The 6000-nt window shown below is 45.1% G+C and overlaps 1 protein-coding gene across 1 annotated transcript in view; it reads left to right on the forward strand.

The window, feature by feature from the left end:
• spns2 (SPNS lysolipid transporter 2, sphingosine-1-phosphate) overlaps positions 1-4542 on the forward strand; it is a 56595-nt gene extending 52053 nt beyond the window's left edge. Inside the window, exon 13 of the mRNA XM_079214528.1 lies at positions 4430-4542. The gene's annotated coding sequence lies outside the window, so the exon portion shown is untranslated. The remainder of the gene's footprint in view (positions 1-4429) is intronic.
• Positions 4543-6000: the final 1458 nt, after the last annotated feature.

Here is a 6000-nt window from a genome sequence, read left to right on the forward strand (position 1 = left end):
TGCAGACACTCCTTTCATGAGGAGGAACAGAAAAACAAGATTGAGGACTTAAAAGGCCCTTTGACCCGAAGCTCTCCACAGCTTAATGACAGTGTAAACGCTGGAGGGGACACATGGTGATGATACCCATATGATTGATCTATAATCCATTTCCCATTGTACTCGGGGAGTGTCCAGACATTCTCAGAGTGCTGGTTATTTGACCAACTATCTGGCCTCTTATCAAGACCTGAGCCGCCTTCCCTCCTTCCTGTCTTTATCAGACTCACACACGCGGCGCAAAACCCCTCTAATTATTAACGGAGCAAAGAAAAAAGACACAATAATTGGCAGCACACTAGCCAACTCTGCACTGCGGGACAATGGGGATCTACTGTATTTGGCGGTAAAGAATAACAAGATTAAACTCGGACTCACTGATTAGAAGGACAAGGAATCTGTTGTGACTTATTTGTAAAGGGTATCATGTTTAGCCAAAAGGTCAAGGTTTTACCCCTTCGTAATCATTCCTTGTAACCTTATCTGGGTTTATTTGTCCTCTAAACATTCCTACTATATGTACTTCAAGAGCAAAGGAAATAGGTCATGGATGTGTGTACTGCTGGGCTTATTATCACCCCCACCCAATAATGCTCCTCGTGTAGGGTGAGATAGAGTAGGTCAGAAAAAGAGTGATGACTGTATAACAAACAAATAATTTCCCTTTGATATTTTTTCAAAATCTTTCCTTAAAAAAAAGTAGTTTATTTCTTGTTTTGCAAGCATTCAAATATTTTAACCGTGTGATCCTAAACTTGCTGAAAAGAGCTCTGATGAGCTTTTTTCATGATGAAATTGCACTAACATGTGAGAAGCAGGGGGTCGATGTGTGAAGGGCTTCTTACAGAATGGTTCCAGTTCAGTTGGGGAAGCAGTGTGATCTGCCAGTTGCAACTCCTTGCAGTATTTGAAGGCAACAGTCGATTTGATGGAAAAACAGAACAAAGGAAAAAGGCAAATTCCTGCAGGCGGTAGACGGGATGATCCCATGAACTACAAGAACCCTTCATATCTTTGCTGCCTTTATTCTTAAACCTTCATTAACATATACAACATTTTAAAAAAGTGCTAAATTCACCTAAAATTAGCATTCAACAATGCCTCATTTCGGATTTAAACATAAAAGCGGGAAATAATCAAATGGGAAAGTTTGATGGCAATATCTTTTAATTTACATTTTGTACCCTCCTCACCAGGGGTCATAGGTCAGTTACCTCCATTGTAAAAAAAAGATTTCAAAGGCCCTCTAACATTTGAGCACCGGCCGATGAAAAGCATTCCAGGTTCAAGGTCCGGCTTTATCGTCTCGTCGTGCAGCGCCGTATTGTATTACGACACGTAATTTGACGATCTGTTGATAATAATTCAGAATATAGATGTTAAGTCTTGTATTCATTTTAGATGTTACGTATCTGCAGCCGGACAAATTTCAAATCTGCAGCGTGTCCTTGAATGTGCCGAGGCTGCATCGCATAGTATAGTATTGATTGATAGTGTGATAGATTGCCCACACAAGCAACTTTGATAGCTGCACGGGTTGCATCGTGCATTGATGAATGGGAGGCAATGGCTGTGTGGAAGCAGGAAATAAATCTAAAAAAACGCATGCTTTTGAAAAATGTGTGAAGAAATATGGAAGATACACAGTTTGGAAGTTAGTGTGCCACAGTATGTAAACCTAAAGCAGCAAGGTCTTTAACTGCAAGTCATTACCATTGACAGGGTGGCATTAGCATGCATGCGGTGACATGACAGGTTCCCACGTGGCCGCCACACATATCAGGTTTCAGTGGACGCTCGTGCTCTCAGCCTGAGGGTTTCATCTGTCCTCCGTCTGTCACACACAGCAGCCAAAGCATTTTCTCCTCCCGCTGTCAAAAGTGGGCTAATTATAGAGAACAGCGACTACAGCTGCACGAGGTCAGAGTCGAATGTACCTGCGAGCTGGTCATTTCAATTCTAAAGTGAACCACCGCCTTGATTGATTTTCAACAAATCTGTTGCGGAGGATAATCCAATCAGTGTCAGGCACTATTTCCTCCCCCGGGTCTGACTAGCAGATCAATACAGTTCACAGTTCATCCCCTCTCTCCGACGACAAGTGTTCAGTCTTCGCGCTGCTCCGGGAAACAATTAGGACCGAAGTGCGGGGGAGGAGGAGGCGGCGTGAGGCGCGACGGTGGTGTTGTTCAGATTATAGTAAAAATGGCGGGCTCTGACAAGGAGTGGAAGTGAAGGAGAGGAATTTAGAGGAGGAGAGAAATGACACGCGGCCGATGAACAAAATGAGGATGAAGAGCAGCAGTGATCGCCTAAGCTGTTGGACATCGCAAGCTATTAATCACCGGTGATGCAATCCCAGGAGGAGATCAGATACACTGAGATCCAATTAACTTCCTCTGCAGGAGGAACCGGCCTCTGCCGACCAGAGTGACCCCACGCCGCGTGATAGCTGGAGGACATCCCCGAGCTGGGGGAGCTGTCGAGGGATCGCCGTGAGATCTGACAGCGGAGCTTCGCACTCATTTATTCAGTAACCACGATCCCATATTGCTGGGGGAGGAAACTCGCATCGCGAGGCCCAACTCTGATTTGGTCACCGCTGCCCGAACTTTAACCGTTAAAAGTGTTTACACAGCTGCAGGCGCATACTTTCCTTCTTCGCACTCTTATCATTCAACCGAAGCTCTGAGTAAGCAGAATGGGTTCATAGTGCCGGGTAGGGCAGTGACCACAGACCACACACACACATATTCACACACACGGTGTACAGCAGGCTCTGATGTGACCTGTTTAGCTTAATCAGACTTTCTTGCTCTTTCGTAACACAATGAAAATGTGAAAAGAGAAAACCCAATCGGTGCTCTCTTTCTCCAGTCAAGTATCTTTTGTCTCGTGTACCAAACCGTCCTCGAATGAGAGGCCAATCGCCGCCAAAACCCACTACAAGCTCACCCGCTTGCCAGACCAATCAGACCTCCCCCTTTTGCTTGGGAAGCCAACAGTTCCCAGCACAGTAATCTGCAAGGAGGCGGGCCAACCTCGTGCATATCAAAGCATCCGCAGCTTTAATTATCTCAATGGCGCGCTGGCATCTGAGCAGCCTCATTTCCAGTTTGGCTCGCGAACAATTCACAGTTTACGGCAACAACTGACACTAATAATTGAGGGAAAACGGTTCATCCCGGAGAGGATCGGATCTGCATCCACAGAACCGAAACAACTATCCTCCTGTTTAAGCCGGCCCCCTTGTTTGTGTGTGTCTCTGCATGTGTATATGCAATAGTATATGTCTATGTCTGCACACTGTGGATCACTGGGTGTGTTTGGGAGTAGCTCGAGTTGCTCCAGCGAGCTCCCTGCACTAATCCTCTTGTAGCAGCAGTATAGCTTGTGTACTGGAGCATCCAGGGCACCTTAATGACAGACCGCAAACAAACAGCAAGACTCCGCCATCGCTCTCCTGCACTCTGAAGACATCACAAGCGTTTAGTGGTCTAAGCTCCAAATAGAGAGTAGTTTTCCCCTCAGGCGCCACACTTTCCCTCATGTGAGCGTTGTTTATGTGCATTTCAGCAGTACATTAATTGTCATTAACAGATAATGATATTAATAAGCCATGTATGTATTTATTTAACCCATAATATGAGATGTCGGTACTTCCACAAGTAAATACCTTGAGAGACCTTGCGAAGATGATACTGCAAATGAGCACAATGCAAGTGAACAGAGGTCAAAAATGTACAATCCAGTGGGAAATATTGTACTTTGGAGTTACCCCACTATTTATATTTTACATTAAAAACCAACACTGTATTTCTACTTTTACTTGAGTAAAATATCTCACTGTCATACTATAACAATATCACTTTTACATTAATAGATTGGAATATTGCAACATATCTCCCTAAAGTCTCCCTAAATTGTGCATTCATAGTGTATTTTATGCAATGCAATGAAAGCCTTTTTTACATCAGCAAACCTTTACGCCATTAATATGTGTGTATATGTTTAGAAACATATTTGATATACACAGCGGCACAATCACATCAACATTGAATGTCGAGCCCCAATATGGAGACGTGTCTGTGTGTTACTGTGGTTTATGGCTTGCTGTTGTATAGACTGTGGGGGTCTGCACTACACAAACTGTTATGTGTTGGTATGCTGTGTGCAGGAAAATATTGAGGTCACAGGCTGGTCCTGGTGTGCAGGCGTTATCAGGAAGGTCCTAACAGATGGCCCAGGAGCTTTCGACCTCAACAGTAATTACATGAGAGTGTCCTGTGGTGAGGCCAGAATCTAACCGCACTATTTCCCCATCTCTCCCTCTCCATCTCTCTCTCTCTTTCTCTTTCTCTCTCTCTCTCTCTCTCTCTCTCTCTTGCAGGTGACAGCGACATGAGGAGCCACAATAACACCCGAAAGAGCAGCCAAACTTTATGAGGATGACAAATTGGATATAAAAAGCGAGGCCAGCTGATCCACTCTTTGAAAGCCACGTCCACGTTCTCGTCATCGCCGCCCCCGCCACGATCATCCTCCTCCTCCTCTTCCTCCTCCTCCTCCTGCTGCTCTTCCTCTCTACACACTCACGGAGGCTGCTCAGAAGTGAAAGGAGGGAGCGTCTTGCCCCTCCTTGAGCGGCCTCTAAATCACAGGTCGCTGAGGAAGAGCACGGCGGTGAGCTGACGCCGGCCGGCCGACAGCTGGTGTCCTCCTCGCCTCCACTGAACCGTCCAGGGAGGGCGTGGGGGGAAGGGGGGCGTCACAATCCCCCGTCACCCCTCCGACTCCTGATGCCATACTACTGAATGCTGACCATGAACCTGCCCTGTCTGTCTGCTTGTCTGTCCATCTGTCTGTCTGTTACATTGGCTGTCAATCTGCACCAAGTGCCATAGCGTCATTACATTCCTTCCGACTTTGCACTGACCACCAACAACAACCCTCATGACTTCTGATCACTGACTATGTCTACATGCACACCGTAATTCAGCCGCTGGCGATGAAATTTGTTTGATTACCCACAATTCATTCTGCCCTGGCTTTTCTACACTTGGAGCCTGTAAAATGTAAAATTCAAGTGATGCGGTTAAAGTTTGCCGCAGGAATATAATTGTCAAAGAAGTGTTCATCTGCTCATCAGGCCCTTCCGATGATGTGACTAAAACCTGATCACTCTGCACATCTTAGCCTCGGCATCAACATCAAACCTAAACACGGTGCTTACGTGGCGAATGCAGTATTCTCACATTTGTTCAAACTTCAGCTGTGCATGTAAACATAGCCGTCAAAGCCAAAAAAGTGTTACCGTCAGTGAATCAGCCTTAAGAATTTGGAGCTTTCACATCAAACAGCTGTTTCCTTTGACCCCTACATGTGTTTTATTTTATTTTGCGCTTTTTAGCTCTTACATCGGCGTAGACAGTGCCAGAGAACATGGCAGAGATGAGAGATTTCTGCACATTATTTTTCATGAACTTTCTTGTGATTTTTATTTTTCTTTTTTTTCTTTTGCGTGATGTTGGATTTGAAACTGGAGGTCACTGCCTATGATTGTTTCAGAAGGACGATGATGCAATCCGGGCGATTTAAAGCAGACACTGGACTATATGTTTTTTTTAAATAATTTATAATGTACAAGCTTTTCCCAAAAGTAAATGAAAAGCTTCTCTTTTGACTTTTAAGGAGTAGCGCCTATATGTTTTGTGTACACGAGAAGCAATACAAAGAACCAACCTTTCTGATCCACGCTGCCTTATCAGTGAGCGAGGCTTCTCTTCAGAGGGATTAGCTTTCTGATGGTTGGTTTTGAATTTCCGGACACACCGGCCACACAGAGACGGAGTCGCTTTTAACGATCAATCTGGACTTCCAGTCCATGGTGGTTACAATACCGGGCATTGTGGAGAGAGAGAGCGTTCCCCCTCGCAATTGTAGATATCTCATTCCACCATT

The sequence above is a fragment of the Taurulus bubalis genome (assembly GCF_910589615.1).
Source record: "Taurulus bubalis genome assembly, chromosome: 2".
In the NCBI taxonomy this organism is placed as follows: Eukaryota; Metazoa; Chordata; class Actinopteri; order Perciformes; family Cottidae; genus Taurulus; species Taurulus bubalis.